The sequence below is a fragment of the Tursiops truncatus genome, chromosome 16, assembly GCF_011762595.2.
Source record: "Tursiops truncatus isolate mTurTru1 chromosome 16, mTurTru1.mat.Y, whole genome shotgun sequence".
In the NCBI taxonomy this organism is placed as follows: Eukaryota; Metazoa; Chordata; class Mammalia; order Artiodactyla; family Delphinidae; genus Tursiops; species Tursiops truncatus.
Genome location: NC_047049.1, coordinates 39,028,355 through 39,048,718, shown reverse-complemented (window position 1 = coordinate 39,048,718; position 20,364 = coordinate 39,028,355). Strand labels below are relative to the sequence as shown.

The 20,364-nt window shown below is 39.2% G+C and overlaps 1 protein-coding gene across 2 annotated transcripts in view; it reads right to left on the bottom strand.

Annotated features, from left to right (window-relative positions):
* PRKG1 (protein kinase cGMP-dependent 1) overlaps positions 1-20,364 on the bottom strand; it is a 1,078,644-nt gene that overhangs the window by 826,277 nt on the left and 232,003 nt on the right. The window lies entirely within an intron of this gene.

The window sequence follows — 20,364 nt, the reverse complement described above, 5'->3', positions numbered from 1 at the left end:
TTGTTTCTTCATATAAAACTGGTGATGGTAATTTGCAGCAACATGGATGGACCCGGAGATTATCCTACTAAGTGAAGTAAGTCAGAGAAAGACATATCATATGATATCTCTTATATGCAGAATCTAAAAAAAATGATACAAATGAACTTATTTATAAAACAGAAACACAACGAACTCATGGTTACTGGGGGGAAGGGTGGGGGGGGGTATGGATTGGGAGTTTGGGATTGACATGTACACACTGCTATATCTAAAACAGATAACCAACAAGGACCTACTGTATAGCATGGGGAACTCTGCTCAATACTCTGTAATAACCTAAATAGGAAAAGAATTTGAAAAAGAACAGATACATGTATATGTATAACTTAATCACTTCGCTGTACATCTGAAACTAACACAGTATTGTTAATCAACTCTGCTCCAATATAAAATAAAATTTTAAATAAATAAAGGGAAGTAAATAAATAAATAAAACAGATGATGATAACAACAATAGCATCTATCTTAGAGTTGTATTGTAAAGACTACCGAGTTCATTCATAAAGTACTTGGAATAGTGCCTGGTCTATAGTAAGCACTTAATATTAGCTATTTTTATTATCTTCACAAAAATTAAGAAAACCAGTACTCAGAAGCTGACTTAGATATCCAAAGTCAGAAATTGAATAGGCCACTAAGGTGAGATTTGAGTCCACATTATCTCCAAAGCTCAGGTTATTTCTGCTGCAGCCATGGGCGTGAAGACATGATGGACTTACACACTAGCAACTTTAAGAGGTGGCTTTGACAGAGTGGCTAAAAATGTGGTGGTATCTTTGGGTAAGACCGTGAGGTCTCTGGGAAAGTTATATAACCTGCCTGAAACTCACTATCCTCATCTATAAGATGAGACAATAACTGTACCTACATCACTGTGAGGTAAAGAAGATAATACATGGAAAAGATTAGAGCACTCTGCATCTAGTTAGTACTGAGTAAATGTTAACCACTACTGACCCCCTGTTCTTCTACCACGTGATGGGGATGGCACGGAGACCAGCAGCAGGCTGCCTAGGTCACTTAGAACCTAGGTCTGTTTCCACAGAGCATCAGGAGAACGGTCCTTCACCTTTTCCCAGATTGCGGCAGAGATGCTAATGGTTAGAGCCACTGAGATTACGTGGATAAAGAAACTACACTGATTCGGTGGTAGAAGCAGTAGATCCACAGAAACTCACTGTCCCTCTGCATAAGGTGTGGAAGGAAGTCCCAGAGTTCGCCTATAGTCATTGGCTTAACTTCATCTTCATTTTCTTTTACACTATCTAACCTTGATGACTTGTTTATCCTCATGTAAATAGATTCTCCCTCTGATCAAACTCTCCATTCAACAGTTCTTAGTTTTACCTAAATTTTGGGCTTTGAAATACATTCATCAGAGCTAAATTACATTTTACTAAAACGTCTTCAAGAGCTGATCTTTTTCACCTTTTTCAATGTGACACACATTTTTTTTTGGTAGGAAATTTGAATTGGTCATGATCACGGTCCTGCACCAGGTTTTATAACATGGTTCATTTTCCCCCTTGAAATCGTGGACACTATTCATGTGCTTTCTGTCATGGAACTCCTGTGAATTTAGGTAATGTTTTCTTTGTTTTTCTTCTCCTGAAGAAAAAAAAAATTTTCAAAGCATTTCAAGACTGGTCTGAAGAGAAGAGACAAACTACTTAAAAGATCTTCCAAGCATACCGGACATATTTTCATATTTGTTAACTCTACTTTAATGGACTTAATGGATATCCATCCATTTTGATGAGGAAAGTCTTTCCTTTCATGTCACAAAATGTTTACCACAGGAATATTTATTTGCGGGCATGACTGCATTTACTAGAGCACCTTGTTCAGAATAGGTGTTCAGTAAATATTTGTCGGTGATTATAATTACAATGCATGACAACAGTGACCTTTTTATAGCTCCTCTTGAGGATTATATTTCAAAGGTAACCATTAACCCACACTGACAATCTGAAGGCATACTCAAACTAGCCAGTGCAAGAAAGAGTTCTTAATTAGTTATTTTAAGAAAGCCACATTTTTGGCCATCTTGTTTTACTTTCTTTACCTTGACAACTTAACCACAGACGTTACTTTTCAGGAGCTAGGCTACATTTCTTTAGATTCTCTGTTAGATGGTAAATAGTCTGCAAAATTCATATGAGGTATTCATTCTTATCTTTTTAATTTTGTAATGTTTCAGGGTAGTGAATACTATTTTCATAAGCTACAAAATATATGAGGTGAACACATTTGTTCCCAAGAAAACAAGAAAGCTGGCCAATGTAATATGACTACAAATATTTTACCAATTTTTTTGTTGTTGTTTTGTTTTTAATTGAAGTATAGTTGATTACAGTGTTGTGTTTCAGGTGTACAGAAAAACGATTCAGTTATACACACACACACACACACACACACACACACACATATATTCTTTTTCAGATTGTTTTCCTTTATAGGTTATTACAAAATATTGAATACAGTTCCCACCAGCTCTTTACTTCCATGCAATAATTGTAACTTTTTGAAAGAAGGCAAAGTCTTTAATTCAGAGAGAAGACTGCAGATATTTAAGTTACTGAACACAGTATCTCAATAACTTATGCTTAAATGGAAAAGCACTGGGAAAGTTATTCTTCTAACTCACATGAAAGTCAGGAAGTAGAGGCTTGTGTTTCTGATAAAGAAAAAGCTTTACGTTGAAAGTAATTTTTGTTTTTTACCCTAGCCATTCTCTTCTCTCCCAGATATCAAGAAATACAATTACCTATTTTTTTCAAAGACAAAGCGTGCAGACTTAAAATGTATCTTGCAGGCTCTCTGGAGTAATTACTTGAATATTTTGTTCCCATTAATTTAATAATTTGCAGGATATTAATAAAGAAAAATTACTTCAGAACTGATGTAGTCATGCCCCAGAAACCTATTTACTCCCATATTTCGTAATCTTCGGAAATATGTGTCTGGAGAGATTTAAGGAGTCATAGGAATGCCAGACCCATGATATCCAGACCCACGATATCCAGACTATCCAGACCCATGGTGATAAACCAATAACTGTTTTATCTAATAAATGCTGTCACTTGAAAAATATGCCAGTTGACTTGACAACTGAAATGAGGTCAGTAGTTGCGTTTAGACTTTTACCGGTTCTCCCAACTAATTTAAAGTGTGAATGGTAAAATAAATTGAGAATTTACAGACTATTACCCTTCAGATAAGGATCTTAGTCCTGTGATAGAAACACATAATCACATGTCTATTCAACTGCCTCAGGTCGCATGTTCCTAGGCAATCCCAGTGACTTAGGTGCAAGCTGCAACTATCAAGTGCAGGTGGGCAATTCCTGACGTGAGACACAAGATGAGAGGAACCAGCAGCTTTCACAGGTTACTGGGTACCTCATCAAAACCAGGACCTGGTAAACAGCATTACCTCCCTTTCTTCTCTAAAACCTAAAGGATGAAAGCACTCTCTTCCAAGGATTGTTGACCTCTTGTCGAATACAGAAATATACGCAAGTTTAATCATTATCATTATTATTGTAACAAAACTAACATTCATGGACCTAAGTGCTTTGCATGCCTAATTCATTTAGTCCTCACCATAGTCTACTGCTATCATTATTTCCATTTTATATATGAGAAAACTAGTTTAGGGAATTTAAGTAACTTGCTCCTGATTACTCACCAAGCTGACAATTATGAGAGCTAGAATTGGAACCTAGGTTATCTGATTCTAGAGCCTGCACTTTTAATTGATACTTAACTAAATAAGTTTAGTGTTAATTATGGTGAGGGGAAAACAGCTTCTTGTCTCAATCTTAATAACCTAAACATTTTTCCACAATAGAGAGATAAAAAGGTAACTATAACTGTTATAAACATATCACATCACAATAATATTTTATTTGGTAATAGAATGCTGACAAAAGACTCTCCATATAGATATATTCAGGAAAGTGTAATGTGCCTGTGCTTTCTTACATAAAAATGCACCTGTCGGGGCTTCCCTGGTGGCGCAGTGGTTGAGAGTTCGCCTGCCGACGCAAGGGACACGGGTTCGTGCCCCGGTCCGGGAAGATCCCATATGCCGCGGAGTGGCTAGGCCCGTGAGCCATGGCCACTGCACCTGCGCGTCCGGAGCCTGTGCTCCGTAACGGGAGAGGCCACAACAGTGAGAGGCCCGCATACTGCAAAAAAAAAAAAAAAAAAATGCACCTGTCATGAGGCATTATTGCCTCAATAACCCTATGCGATGTGGTTTAATGTATAAAAGTCCAGGATTTGGTGCTGGACAGACCTGAATTTGAGTTTCATCTCTGTTAATTAATATCTGTGTGATAATGGGAGAGGCCTTTTGTTTGTTTTGTTGTTAACTTCACTCAGCATCCATTTTGCCATAAGTAATATAAAAATAGTGTCTATTATCTAGAGTTTTGTGGGATTAAATGAGATAATGTATAAAAAGTGCTTATGTCAGCGTCTAGCACATAGGAATTGTTCAATAAATATTTTTTAAAAATAATATTAAAATAGCAATAATAATATCCAGTCGTTAGGAACAGTGTAAGGAAAAAGCAAGCTTAGTGTATGCGAGCCTTTGGAAGTAAGAAGATGTCCCTTAAGAAAATTCTGCCTAATGTGGTCCAAGATTCAAGTGCACACCACTGCATCTAATGTGCTTTTGAGAAATACAATAATACTTGACCTGAGCTTTCAAATAGCTCATCTAAAAAAGTGGGTTTTCTTTCTGTAAAGCCCTTAGAAGATACAGTTTTTAAAATATTACGTTCCATTGATTTGGATGATGTATATATAAGACTTAACATACTTCCTGACACACAGTTAGTCCTTAGAAAATGTTGGAAGGTGGGTGGGTTATATTAGAGGTTGTCAATTCTTTTGTTATTATTGTTACCTTGTTCTGTCTGTATATTCTTTGCTGTCCTGAGCACTACAATAAGAACCACTCTATTGCTGAGGAAATAAGTCCTTGGACCACGGCAGACAGTTTTGTTATATTTTTCACATTCTAGAGACCAGAATCATGTCAAGCTAAAGAAAGAAGCACTTTCCAGATTTACACAAAGGTGAGAAAAAGAGTGACTGACCGTACTTATTCAGGTCGACTCTCTCAGGGTGAGAGATGTGTGTTTTTGTTTTTTTGTTGTTGTTGTTTTGTTTTTTAACATTGACACCAAAGCTGCTTTCAGTAACACAGAAAAGCATAGCTGTCACTGGCCTCAGGACTGACAAGCAAAGCCGAGATTCTCTTTCCAGCTGAGTTCATCTCCAGATAAAGAATTAACTCAACTGAGAGCTCAAAAGTGGTGATTGTAACCAACATGGCAGCCACACAGAGCTACTGAGAGCTTGAAATGAGACTAGTCCAATTGAGATGTGCTGTAAGTACAAAACATATACTGAATTGCAAAGCCTTGGTATAAAAAAACAGAATTTAATGTGATGGGAGATTTCCTAAGACTCTTCATACTGTGGTTTACTAGCTTTTATACTGCATATTTTTAATTATGATATGATTAAGTTCCACAGAGCCCCCAAAGAGAAGTAATTTCACTAACTTCTCTAGATAACAGTAAGTACAGTTAATAGTTAGTGTATGCTTTCTATGTGCCAGGCACTATGCAAAGCATGTTTCATCCATTATCTCATTTAATCTCACTCTATAAAAAGTTACACTATTAACTCCATTTTAGAGATGAGCTAACTGAGCCTCAGAGGATTTAAGTAACTTGCTTCTGATTATACAGCTGAAATCTGCCAATGTTGAGGTATGTCTGACTCAAAGACTACCTAATACTAACTTATGTCCACAGCCTCTCAATGAATCATTTATCAATAAGCACTGAACTGTACCATATGTACAAAAAAATTAAACAAAAAAAAATTTTCTTAAATCCCTCTAAGTCTTTGTGGGATAAAAGGACGTCTTCTTCCAGATTAAAAGTTCTTCGAAGCATTTGACCTATCTGCTTCCCAGAAAATGCAGTCAAGTTGCAGACAAGGTGAAGTGTTTTTTTCTGTTATTGAATAAAACAACTCGGGTCAAATTGTACCTGCAGGTACTTAGAATCCAATTATACTTGATTTATTGTTAAATCACTTATGTCAGTATCTGAACCTGTTAGAAAAAAGTTTCACTCCCAACTATTTACAGATAGAATGGTGAGTTATAAAATACATTTTGCCTTTTATTTTATTTCTGAAGCTATTTACTTTTGTTTGCTAGACAGGTGACCTATTTACTTTTGTTTGCTCGACAGGCAACTCTCCTTTTTTACATGGCAAAATATGCAAAGCCATGATTATTTGAATACTTATTTCATTTTATGAGAGAGTAGTGATTAGGGAGACAGTCAACACATTTTAGTAGGCAGATGCCTGGAAGATAAATCTCACAGTGATACTTGAACTCTATCCTCATTTCAAGGTTTCTAAAAGATGGATATTGCCTGATAACTAAGAGTAAAGAATCCTCTTTCTGTTCACCAGTTTTATGTGTCTAAAATAGTGGCATTACATGGATGGCAGTCCATGGAATCAGATGGAAGGAAAAACACCAACAGCACTACAAATCCACCAATAGCATAAAGCAGGCCAGAAAGTGTTAACTAGGTCAAACAATTATGTTCTCGGTTCCTTTCTTCTGGGGATATATAAAATAGTTGACATACGTCATTGCATTTTTCTGTATGCACTTTCCCCGGAGCAGTGGAGCTCGGTAGTGATTCCCATTCAGCAAGCGATAAATGGAAGCAGAAATGAGTGCACCGACTTGGCCCAAGTCTTCTAACCAGTTGGTAATAGCCACTCAAAATCTCCTTCAAGGGAACAAGTGGGAGACCAAGTGAATGTTGAGCTGCCTAGAAAGTTTTCAAGGAAGAAAATGCACAATTGACAGGAATTTGGTAGAAATCAATTTTGAGACTGTGTATTTTATCAAAATTGTCATGGATTTCCATGGTACACGCTTATAAAAAGAAATAGCAAGGACCAGATTTTAGTTAGCAAGCAGTCCTGCATGAAGTGTTATTACAGAAGTTATTTAACTGTCAAGGAACATGTCCTGACTTAGACAAAATGAAAGCAAGTCAAAAGTGTAGGACTTCTGTCATTAAAGCAAATAGAAGAAATTTAAGCTCAGAGTCTAAGCAATTTGTCAAGATGGACTCAAATTTAAAATATGTCAACTTAAGCACAGAAGAACTTTCATGAAATAGTCAAGAATTCCAGCTTATTTAAACATAATATTCCCAGGCTTTCCCTTCATCCAAAGATTTTTATAAGAAAACTTTTAATAAAAGTCAACTTTATATCCTCTCATTTGGTGCCAATTATTCTCCTTCAGTGGAATTTTCCTCTGGTTTCCCTACTCTGCCCAACTTTGTAACTTCACACCGGACTCCATCTTGCCTTTATCTGATCCTCTTTGGTATTTTCATAGCATGAATGGTCCCTACCATATACTACTTTTAATTTTTAGTTATTCTTACATAATCTTAAAGACTCACCTATATTGTAAAAGTTGTGATACAATGACTCTAGCCAATACCAACTGGGTTCTTACCACCAAATTGACACTATGCTGAATGTTTTACATATACAATCTCATTTAATCCTTACAATATGCTGCTGAGATAGGCATATTTATCAGTACCATCTTACATATCCGGAAAAGTAAGAAACTTGTCTAAATTCTTATGGCATCCTGTTTAGAAAGTTAGAAAAAGGATTGACTGCCAGGCTAAGAAACAAAAATGTCCATATTTTTATCCAACAGATATCTACTGAATGCCTACTGGGCCCAGAGTCTGAATAAGAGGCGGAGGAAACATAAGTAAGTACAGTGTAATTACTCTCTCCAAAGTGCTCCCAAGCTAAGGGAGAATACAGCTAGGCAAACATACAATTGCAAATATTGGCTCAAACAAGCCCTAATATAAAGCAGGTATGAGGCGTCACAGCACAGAGTAGAAAGGGATTATCTTAGAGAAGGATTTGCACAGGCTGTATGTTTGGGCTGGCTTGTGGAATGATTAGGCAAGATGAGAAGAATGGCAGGTACAAAGGCCCATGACAGGGGAGAGCCTGGAACAGGTGTGCTGGAGCAATGGAGGAGTCGGGTCATGAAAACTGTGGCATAAGCAGAAACCAACTGCATTCTGTAGGATTAAGGCGACACTGATGGATTGTTAAGCAACAGGGGACTGCTAATGAGAAGCATGGTGACAGGAGTGGCAACCATCGGAACGGAAGCCAGGTTACCCTTGACTTCTCTCTCTAGGAGCTTTGCATCATGCATCCTCTATCCCTGAAGTCTCGCCTGTCCTGGCTTCCTCGTTACTCTGGTTTTTTCTCGCTTCCTTCTTATGTTTTTGTTGTTTTTGCTTTCAGCCACTTTAATGTGTCACCAGTTTATCCTGTTTAGAATTTGTTACGCTCATTTAATGTCATTTACACACACTGAGGGCCGAGGTTGTCTGTTACCGAACCCAGGTCTGGCTGCTCGCCGCTCAAAAGCCAATTCTCGAGAGACAAGTGTTGGTAGAAAAGGAAAGGTGGCTTTATTTTGGAGGCCAGCAACTAGGGGGCAGGGCGGATGCCTGTCCAAAGGCCAACTGCCCCCCTGACAATCAGGGGGCAAGAGCTTTTATAGACAGAGGGAAGGGGCTACATGCAAACACAATACAGTCAGCTCTGACAGTCATCTTGAAATTGGTCATCGGTGGTCTGACCAGCGTCATCTCCATTGTTTTAGGTACAGTTAATCTTCAGTTCCAGGGTCGGTTTGTTTCCATTTCATTGAGGCCAATTCTCGGAATTGTGGCAGCTTATGTCATGGCTACAGCCTGGTCATCATGTAGTTAACTTCTCCCACCTGGTGGCGGTTTCAGTATCCATAAAACAGCTCACAGGTTATGGCTCAGAATATTATCTGTAGCCCTTAAGGAGGAACTAAAGGTCCTTGACTATGCTTAATGACTAAACTATTATTATTTGGCCTCCTTTGAGTGTTTTTCTCTGTTCCTGCATTTTCTCACTTCTCTGATTAAACTTATTCTTTGGCTAAATTTTTTCCACAGACAAAAGGCAAGCTGAGGACACGGCGGGGGGCGGGGAGAAGGACCATATAGGGTCCTGCTCCATTTCAGCTAGAAGAGTGAAATGAACAAAGATGAATAAGACGTAGCCCCTGCCTTTCTAATAAAAATTGGGGGTCACTCTCTTATTTTAAAAGCAGATATTCATGAATCATTTACATTTTTCCTCTCTTGAATACTAAATTATTTTTACATACATATAATTCTCAATTGGCTTTTCAGATATTTGTAGCAGGTGGGTCATAATAGGAGAGAGAGTGCTTATAAAAATTAAACATTATGCATATATATACGCATCATATACATAAAAAAATCCATCAGTAGTTGGGTATACAGTTGGTGCTCAGAAAAAAAAGTAAGTTAAATATGAATCTAAAGTCGTTTGGCTAGTAAAATTTCAACCCCATTGACACCCCCGGAGGAGGAAGAAATTATCCTCTTGGAGGCAAAGGGACCTTTCCACACCTAGTAAATTACATCCCATGGCCACACACCTAACAGCTGAACCTGACCATGGAGATCACCAGCTCCTTCCACCTGGGGCTGCAGATAGCGTGTGGGAAGATTTCTCAGCTGTCAGATAAAGTCAGGAGTACATTTTATGCACCCAGCTCAAAAGACGTTTGACCACCCACTCATTTTGTATAATTTCCCAAGCCTGATACAGAATAAAAAAAGCCATGTCATGAGTTGGTGAATGCTGCTCAAAGTTTTCTGCCATTCACAGACTGTGTGGTCTTGGGCAAATGGCTTAGATAATCCAAGCTGTGTTTTCCCACAGGGTTGCTGTAAGGATTAAATGGGATAAATAGTACATAGTCTGAGTTCAAAATATAGAAGAACTCAATAAATGGGCCCTCCTACCAATAACATTCCAAATTAGTGATCAAGATGCCCCACCCTCCCATAAAGATACTGTGGTCACGTATTTCCTTTCTTAAAGTCTCCTTATTCATTTATAACCTTTAAAATGAACTTGTTTAAAGCACAGTTTATTAGAACGACAAATGGCGCCTGTTACCTCTGCTTATGTGCCCCATGTATACCCAGGACAATCAACTGCTTCTCACAGGACCAGTCATGTTTTACAAAACACTACAAGTATGAATCTGCTGGCAGATCACCAATGACCACTTATTCTTTTGTCTCTCATTAAGAAATCTAAAGTTAAATTACTCAATTTTCCCATTAAAAAAGCTCTTTTATTTACACAGTATTTTGAAAGAACATATCAGAATGTTAAGAGATGAGTACTCATTTCTCCTAATTAATTTAGATGGTAGTAGGCAATTTCATTACAAACTGTTCTATATTGTGATGTAGTTTGAAAACCATATCCCATGCAAGTGAATATTTGCTTGTCCAATTTTTCTGGTAATTAAAATTATTTTAGAAAAATGGCTTGAAAAGAAACAAACTCAAGGTCACAAACGTGAGACCAATGAGGACATAGAGTCTGAATTACAGAACTTGATGATGGGCTGCCAGCTGCTCTCACAATAACTTAAATGGTCATCCCTGATTCAGACAATGTAAGGTTTACAAAAATGCAGCAAAGTCCACAAATTCAGTCCCTATGAGAAAAGCAGATGGGAGCTCAGAAATACAATCCCACCTTTTATGACTTGGTTTTTTCTGGGGGAATGCTCACTCCTTTTACGATAAATGTTCACAGTTTTCTTTTCAGTTGTCACTTGGTGATCAAGCTCACCATGCAGTATATACCAAGCTGGAAACTAAGGGAGTTAACTTTAGTATTGTTAATTCAAACAGTTTGCAAAAGAGTTGATCTGCTGTGTATTTAATCATCTGCATGATTGTTATTGTACTGCATGGTAATTAGGTGTGAATGATAAGTGATTCATGTAAATGAGCATATTGCAACTATTGCCAATATAGAAAATTTTTGTAAGGCCTTACAATTTATAAATTGGGTTCCCAAACATGACCTCATTTAATTATTTTTACCTTTCTTTTTTTTCCATGACAACTCCAGCATTTCAAGGGTCAGTTGGAGGGAAAGCAGAGAGAATATGGTCAGAGAAAAGAGAGATTCTGAGATTCTCAGGGTCCCTGAGGAAAGCAGTGTGGTTTTAATAAACATTGAGGGAGGCTTGAGAGTTACACTAACCTGGGTTAAAGTCCTGGCTCTACCACGTCTTTGCTCTGTGACCTTGCACAACATTCTCAAATTTTCTGAATCAGAGTCTTCTCATCTGTTAAGAGGAGGGTGAGGGCCAGCCTGCCCTAGTCAGAAAAGACTAGGCCTCATTACACTTCTTGCTTGTGCCCCTTACCAGCTGCTACAAGGATTGAATGTATGCAATAGTCCTAAATCAGAATCAAGAAGAATTTGTTTCCCTTCCTTTTTTTTTTTTTTTTTTTTTTTTCGGTACACGGGCCTCTCACTGTTGTGGCCTCTCCCATTGTGGAGCACAGGCTCCGGACGCGCAGGCTCAGCGGCCATGGCTCATGGGCCCAGCCACTCCATGGCATGTGGGATCTTCCCAGACCGGGGCACGAACCCGTGTCCCCTGCATCGGCAGGCGGACTCTCAACCACTGCGCCACCAGGGAAGCCCGTTTCCCTTCCTTTTTATCTCAATATTTAACCTATTGGAAAAAGAATACTCCTTTCTCAAGGTCCAGGAAATTCTTCTGATTGTTCCTGCTTCATGTCCCTGAGAAATCAGGATACAAACAAGCAGTACATGGAGGTCTTGTCTTTCCTAACTTAGAGCACGCTGGCCCTTGCACTCTGTAGTGAGATTCACCCACCAAAATAAAAGTGAAAAATGAGATGGAAATAGACTCCAGATAGGAAGGAAGAGCGGGGAAGAGAGAGATGGAGCTGTGTTGCGGTGTCAGAATCTTTACTCATCCAGGATGGGGACCAGACATGTTGAAGCCAGAATCCAGTAAGCTCTCCTCTCTCTTATAGGACCAGTCTGACATAGAATCTAATGTCTTGGCCCCTTCTCCCAAACATTACTTAAATTTAGACTTTGCCCAAGACTCCACAAATTAAGATTTAATCTAGATCATCAGTTATGGGGAAGAATGTTCTATATCACTCAAAAACAATTCCCCACATGCATACCCCCCCACAATCACCAAACACACACACACACATTGCAACTTATTAGGAACTATGCTTGCCGCTAAATATCCTTCTGTATCAATGTGGAATAATGATATCAGCCCATGTCTCAAACTTGTGACATAACTAAAATGAAATAATAAAACATTGTAATTACCAACTGCTAAAGAAATGCTGCTGGATAATATCTCCCATAAATTACACTTCACCATATGGCCCTGAGATTAGTCACATACTGAACAACTTGGCAACATGTCCCATCAAAGAATGTATTTTTAGAGTGGGAACAAAACTGTGTACTCCATTATTTGGGGGCTGCTAACAGTCTACTAGTGAAGGTTAATTCACCAGATATAAGTCCATAAATAAATTAAGGTATATATTTATACACACCCACACACAAATATCCATCCCAACTTTTCCTATTTATGTTTACATATCTCTCTACATAGTTACAATTCCAATATGGTCCTTCAGACCAATTCAGAACCAGCTGTTTCCATTGTTCTCCCTCCCCACCCCCTCTGTCTTTTGGCATGAAATTTTATACCTCATCTCAGAGTGAAAGTTAATCAAATTGACAACCTCCATAAAATGACCATGTCTACCCACTAGGTCATCCTAGCAGTGACTTGGCTGCCTCCCAACTCTGGGGCTCTTTGTCATAGCTTGATCTTCCTACGTAGACACAGCCCTGCCATAACCAGTAACTCCAACACTCTTGTAAAATAATGTTTAGTGAGAGTTTTGTAGTTTTCACTTCATAGCCATTTTCCCACTTCTCCACCACAGATGCTGATGAGTGAGCATATTCCAAGAGAGATAAGGGAATAGGTACAGCTAGGTTCTTAATAAAAGAGACCTAAAGGTTACCAGGAAGAAGGCCAACACGCACCTTGCACCCTCTAAGTCCTCCTCTCTACGGTAAGTTAATTTTTCAAGGGAACCTCTGTTTCTGGTGGGATCCAAGTGTTTGCATGTGGGCATATGCTCATCCTCTTCGTGTCTAATAAGAAGAACAAAAGCAGGGCCATACAGGTGGCAAAATAAACTGATAAAGCAAATCTGATGGCTGAACATAAATTATGCAACACTAATGATTTCTGAGAACTTTGGTGAAGCAGCCATTCACCATGATTCACGGAGGTCTGAAGTCTAGGTCCTCAAATCCCAAATTCCTACACCTTTCCCAAAGTGAGCCAGGGAATACTTCCTTACCTGTTATGCACAAATATCAAGCAATCACCAATGTCCCTCTAGACGCAATTCAATAACAGGCAGCCATCTTCAGCTGAAGTATTTAAGGAAGGCTTCACAGAGGAGGTGCCTTTGAAGTGGACCTTGAGAGATGGTTAACATCTGAAAAGGTGCTGCATATGCTCGCCATCTCCCTTTTCTGCACCAATATTGACTTTCTTTCAAATTCACACTCTGCTTCTTCCTGTCTGAGGTCTTCCGCACAGGCTGGAAACAGCCTTCCTCTCTCTTCACTAACTTATTCCCCAAGGAAGACTTCTGTGACTCCAACTCCAAATTCGGTTACCCTCCTATCACTGCAACTTGCACTTGGCCTTCACAGCACTAACCATGGTTTGTAATTTTGCAGTCATATGAGTGACTTTCTAAAATTAAGAACTGACTCCCCTTCTGGACTACGAGTTCCACGAGGAGGGAACCTGGTCTCATTTGTTCAATATAGATCCATAGAGCTAGATACTCAATGCATACATAAGAGGCACTTGGCCTTGGTGGGCCAGGGGGCTAAGTGGCTGACATGAGCAAAAGTATACAGACAGAAACACTGAAGGTGGAACAGGAATCAGTTACACTTTATAGCTAAAAGATAAAGATGGAGGGGGAGCAGTGAGAAATCAGCCAAGTAGGGTAGTTTGGGGCCATGCCACTGAGTGTGAAATCTTAATACTCATCCTTCCATGAAATCTTGCTAAGTCTCACCAGTTAGAATGCATCACTTTCTCCAAGTACTTTCTGCTTTCGCTATGCAATGACTTATGTTTACCTCATACCGCATTCAATTGTGTGAGGACGGAAAAACTTATTCATGTTGATATCCCCACAGCCCGATGCAGAATGGTCAGAGTAAGCTCTTTAGAAAAATGTGTATTGAATTGACTTTGTTCAGTAGGACAGGAAGATATCTGAGCACGTAAAAGCTGTGTTCCAAGTGGTACTGGGGGAAAATGAAGTCAATGGAGTTTAGAGAAGAGATTAGCATTGGGAAGAAATCAGGGCTGCTCACTAAGCTATTGTCTCTCAGCTCTAAACCCATTCTCTGTCCTCTGTTTTCCGATGCTGACCCCATAATTCAGCAAACTACTTTTCTCCTTTGTCAGCCAGAAGTCTATTAGGATCTGCCTGGGAGAACCTAGTGGGAAGCTGGGAGGCAGGAGGAGGGAGAGGGAGCTTGCTCCTTCCCACTTGCCCGCCCTTTCTGATTGCACTACCCCTGCAATGGTACTTCGGCCTGGCCTGCAGCTATTGGTTCCTTTTACGGCTTTTTTCAACCCTCCCAGAAGCAGACTCAGCATACCCCCAGCACCAGCAGCCGCCAGTGATATCCCCACCTCAGAGGTCCCAGATATTCAAAGAAGCTCAATGGCACTCTCTCCTCAAATGTCTGGGTCCCACTCTGCAAGGCCCCTTCTCTCTCCAAGCTTCCGAGTTCTAAATGCCCACCTCTTCCCTTGAATTTACCCAGCCCTAAATGTGTAACTGTTTCTTGCAGTTATTATCTCTGTGTTAATTCCTTGTTCACTTTCCAGCGCTCCCCTTAAGCTGTTCAAACAATTCCTATATTAAATCTTCTCTGTTGAAATAACTTGTATGATCCGGTTTTCTGACCAGACAGTAATAAAGTACTGATGGTTAAAACACTAGTTAGGAGGCTAATACAATAGTTCAGGGACAAGGTAATAAGCCCCCAGTACAGCAGATGAGAGTAAGAATGAAAATAAATTAACAATAATATCAGCTAATTCTTAACAAGCGCTAGGCCCTTGTGCTTTGTATGAAATGTGTTATTTAATCATTACATTTCTATGAGGTAGGTAGCAACAATAGGCTCATCTACATTTAAGAATATTGAAGCATAAAGAAGTTAAGTCACTTGCACAAGCTCACGAGAAAATAAATGGTGAGACAGTGATGGAGACCTGCTTCAATCTATGCACAAAGTCAGTGCTTTCAGCACTTTGGTACATAATTCTTACTCAGTCTACCTGCCACGACAATTACTCACCAAAATAACAGGTAATCTATAAAAGGTAATGTAACAAAACTGAAAAATGGTAACAGAGTACAAGGGAAAAAAATCATGTTGATGAAGGGGATGCAGAAAGGTTCCATGGATAAGTTAGCACATAAATACTTAATATACCCTCGGTACTTGAATTCCCACTTGTTAATTGTTTTCATTTCCTTATTTGTATTTTGAACTATTTTCCTTTGATTTAAAAGGGAAATCAATGAAAAGGTGCAGATAGATAAAATCTACATTTGTATTCACTGAATGCCTGAATGCCTACATTCTGACAATGAAAAACCTAGTGAAACAAAATAAGATAAAATAGACTTTCTCACTGAATCTCTTCTTCCCTGGGGGCTGTATTGATATGCTATTAAGACACAGAATATTAAAGTTCTTAAAAATTATGTAGAGTACCTCAAAAGTATAGCACAGCTTTATAAAAGATGGGCAAAAATAATCATATATAACCTACTTCAGTCTCTGGTGTTTTATCTCCACAGGTCTCTACGTATTTACATAAAAGGTAAGTAAACCTAGAGACCAGAAGCTCCAAATTAAACATGAACTTGAGGAAAATGTCAGATGCTTGTGAATTATTTCAGCCCCAGTCTACTGAAAAAGGATGTCACAAATTTCACATTGCCTTCCCAACTTTTGACCACCATTATCAGAAATATGGGAGAGTCAGTGAAAGAGTGGTTAGTAGCACATGCTCTGGAGTAGACCATCTTGGGGTCAAATCCTGGTGCCACTACTTCTGCATTACCTTAGGCAAGTTACTTAACCTCCACAATCCTCAGCCTCTTCTTCTACAAAATGAGGATAATAATACAGCCCCATACTGAAAAGCTGAGCACAATATCTGGAATGTGGCAAGTGCTCAACGAATGTTAACTCTCATTTTACGTGAAAAACACGAGTTATAAATGGATCGTGTGTGTGTGTGTGTGTGTGTGTGTGTCTGTGTGTGTGTGTGTATGCACACATACATAACACATTTATATATGTATATTAGTTATGCATTATACTAATAAGGTGTATAATTATATTAACAATGTATATTAATACATTATCATTGTTACTAGCAACTATCAAATCCTTATAGGAACTGAAAGTTTGTTTATATTTGCCCATTTTACAGAGGAGGCAACTGATACTCAGAATCAAGGAGAAACCATCTGCTTCCCACTTTCACACTTCTGAGATGTGAAAGGCAGCTGAGGAGAGTGAAGGCAGATGAACCCAGGACTGGGAGACAGAAGACTCCATGACCCCAATACGTCCCCTTGACCTTTCTAAGTCAGAGCTTCTTCATCTAGAAAATGGAGACGCCGTCAACTTCCTTAGGAGACTTTGGAGGGATTCAATCAAATAACATAACATTTGGCAATGTTTGTGAATGAACTTTGCAGAATGCTCCGTAAGCTCCTTTCATAGTTTATGCTAATCTTGTCTTCAGTGGCATCAGCTGGTCATGAATCCTGTCTCCCTAGAGAAGAAAGATGAGGCTGATCCTTCTTCACCAGACATTACATGCAGAGGGTGAAGCACAAACTTCTTTCCTGGACTGCTGAATTCACGAATGCAGAACTGGACATGTACTTTGGAGTGAGGGAAAACCTATTAGCGACTCTCAAAGAATGCTTTCAGAAGGGGTATTTGACATCACTCCAGCTCACACCCCGCATCCACGTAACACCCACGAGAGCTCCAGGTCTTGTACAGGGGAGCACCCAAGACCGTCACGGGTAAAAGCCTGGCTCTGTATGGAGAGTGGGGGAGGGGGAATATGCACTGTAGTTTCAAATAAGTAATTAGCAAGCCCAAATCTCACTCTTAGATTCTGAGAATACGCAACTTGCCGTTATCTTTTGGTTAAAGTTTGTTAAAACACCTAAAATACAAGTGAACTATAAAAATATGCCAAAAAATGGGTACAAATGGCATATTCTCCCTGCAGTGTACCCTTTGAGCCTGTGCAGTGTGGTGCAGTGGAACAACTTTGACTTTGACCCAGGCTGAACTTGGTTTCTATCTAGGTTCTGTCACTCACTGTGTGGCCTTAAGTAAATCATGAAACCATCCTTGCTTTAGTGCTGTCATCAGCAAATAAGGATCAGGAGGTCTCCATTCCAGAGCTGCTGAGATAATTCATTGCCATAAGGTAGAGAGAACGCTTAGTGCAGTGCCTATTCGTCTCCACTCAGCACGGCTTCCAAGAAGTGATGGTCTGTGTAGCATCCACATGTGCAAGGAGGCTTCACGTTCTTCTGTGGTGTCTGATAGACTTATTCTGATCTCTAATGCTCTCTATATCAGGAACGTGATATTAATTCCCAATGTTCATGTTTAGCAAGTCAAATTCTCTATGAAAAAAAATTATATTTTTATCCAGAAAACCATGACACAGCGCAGAATGTTATAACTCACACAGAGTCAAACCAGTTACCATCAGCTCTTCCAAAAGCTGAAGTAGGGAAAAGAAGTCGTATTTTAGTGTGTACATGGATGTGAGGAAGATGCTGAAATCAGCATGGCCTTCTGAGGGCACTGAACATTCAGTGAACAGAACATTCTGCTCTCACTGCCCTCGAAGACAAGTGGAAGGTTTCCACGAGGTGAATATGTCTAGAAAGGTTTTTTTTTTTTTAAGTTTAGCTTTATTTCTGGTAAAATTTATTGATGTGTTTATCTATTTACCTGTGTAGGGGTCCTTTCTAAATTAGCTGTTTAACTAGTATATCTGCTAGCCACTCCCAACAGCTCTTCAGTGTAGGAAGCCAAGGTAATGGAAAGCTAATAAGCAAAAGTATGAAATGATGTGCCTGTTGAAAGCATTTCTGAAAATGTAAAAAGGAGTATAAGAGGCTTATCCCATAAAGTTACAATTTGATTTCCAAAAGGAAATTTTGGGGAACTGAGAGAAAGTTGCTCTGTGCTATGCAATTCTACTATTGAGAGCAAGGGTTGTACAGCAAGGGTTGTAGCTATTGCCCTGAATAGAAGGGCTGCCTCTCCAGGGATGAGTCTTCCGTAGAATGCAAGCTCTGTCCTATGTCTCACTAAGTCTTCGGTCCTTAGACAAAAGCTCTGGCAAATGGAGAATGTCCAATTGCCAACCAACCAATGGAGCAAAGCTTCTGAATGCACAAATGACTAAGTCTTTTTTCATTTTTCTACCAGCACAGCAATGAAGACGTCCCATTGCTTCCCTCTAGTCCTTGTGTTGAAGCGCTGACTCCACCGCTTCTATCTCCTACAAATAACGTGAATTAGGAAATGACTTAAACTTTCTGGTCCTCCATTTCTTCATCTGAGAGATATTTCAAGTGTCTCTGCATCTTATCATAAAGCCCAATCCCTGGTATATTAGTGAAATAGGTTTTACATCATCTTTTGCTATTCAACTTAATTATGACCTCAGTCATTAATATGTTTTCCCTTACACTTAGGCCCATGTCATGTTTTCAAAAACTTGATTTTTTAGTATTATGTCATAATGTGATATTTATTATGTAAGTGTTTCCTGTTGCTTTGGAGTCCTCTTTTCTAACTTATTATTTACATACTTACATTGATTTATTTTTATTGGTACATTATTTTTATAACATTTTTCCTCTGACGAAAATTCTGATTTAGACCACTGAAACCCAATCACTGTTTAGGGTATTTTAAGATATTTTGGATTTAGTTTTTATTTTAAAATTGGCAAATAGTTTGTGATATCTTGAATAGAAATTAAATTACTAAGAATTTTTTTTTTTTTTTTTTTTTTTTTTTTGCGGTACGCAGGCCTGTCGCTGTTGTGGCCTCTCCCGTTGCGGAGCACAGGCTCCGGACGCCCAGGCTCAGCGGCCATGGCTCACGGGCCCAGCCGCTCTGCCACATGTGGGATCTTCCCCGACCGGGGCATGAACCCGTGTCCCCTGCATCGGCAGGCGGACTCTCAACCACTGCGCCACCAGGGAAGCCCACTAATAATGTTTTATTTGATGTTTCCAGTAGAAAATGCAATAACAACAGAAACAAAATTTTAAATTTATAATCTTATCCAGGAAATAAAAATGTATTTATACATTTAATATTTCTGGTAAAAAACAAATAGGATCTGTCGTGCCCAGTAAGCTGAAAATTGTTATACAAATTTGCAGCACAGCCTTCTGGGCTAGCCACAATTGCTAATCATTGAGTTAAAGAGTGAAAGAGACTGATCATTTTTCCAACCAGCAGAGACCTGGGGCATTTCTTGCCAATAAGGCATGGGTTTTGGAGGATGTTACTGACAGCCCACCCAGGAGGGCTGTCTTATACTGAAGAAGCTTGTTTGATTACCCTACATGGTGACCCGTGTTGGTCACTGATTGCTGTGGAGCTTGGTGGTGAACATATAACTATCCCCAAATGTTGAGATTTAAATAACATGAAAGTGTCAGGCAGACTATATTTTATTATTCATATTTGAAGGAATTTAAAGAAAATATTGCAGGGAAAACCTAAAACTCGGGAAGGGCTTGAGAGAGGAGGACAAGAGAGGAAATACCTTACCAAAATTCTAAAATGGGGCAGAAAATTGTATTTTGCTTCTATCTTACCTCTCTTTCCCATATAGAACACAGCTCTCTTTTGGTATATGCTTAATTCCCCCATATTTGCAAACATACTACTCCTAACCAGGTTTCAAGACCCAGTTTAAATGGCATCCCTTCTCTGAAGCCTACTTTATTCCCTTATTTCCCTAAGAGTTAATTTCTCTATCCTGTGAAGGTCCAAAAACACTTCTTCTGAAAGCAGCTTTGTCAAGCACAGGCTGAGTGACCTTGGGTGAAACACT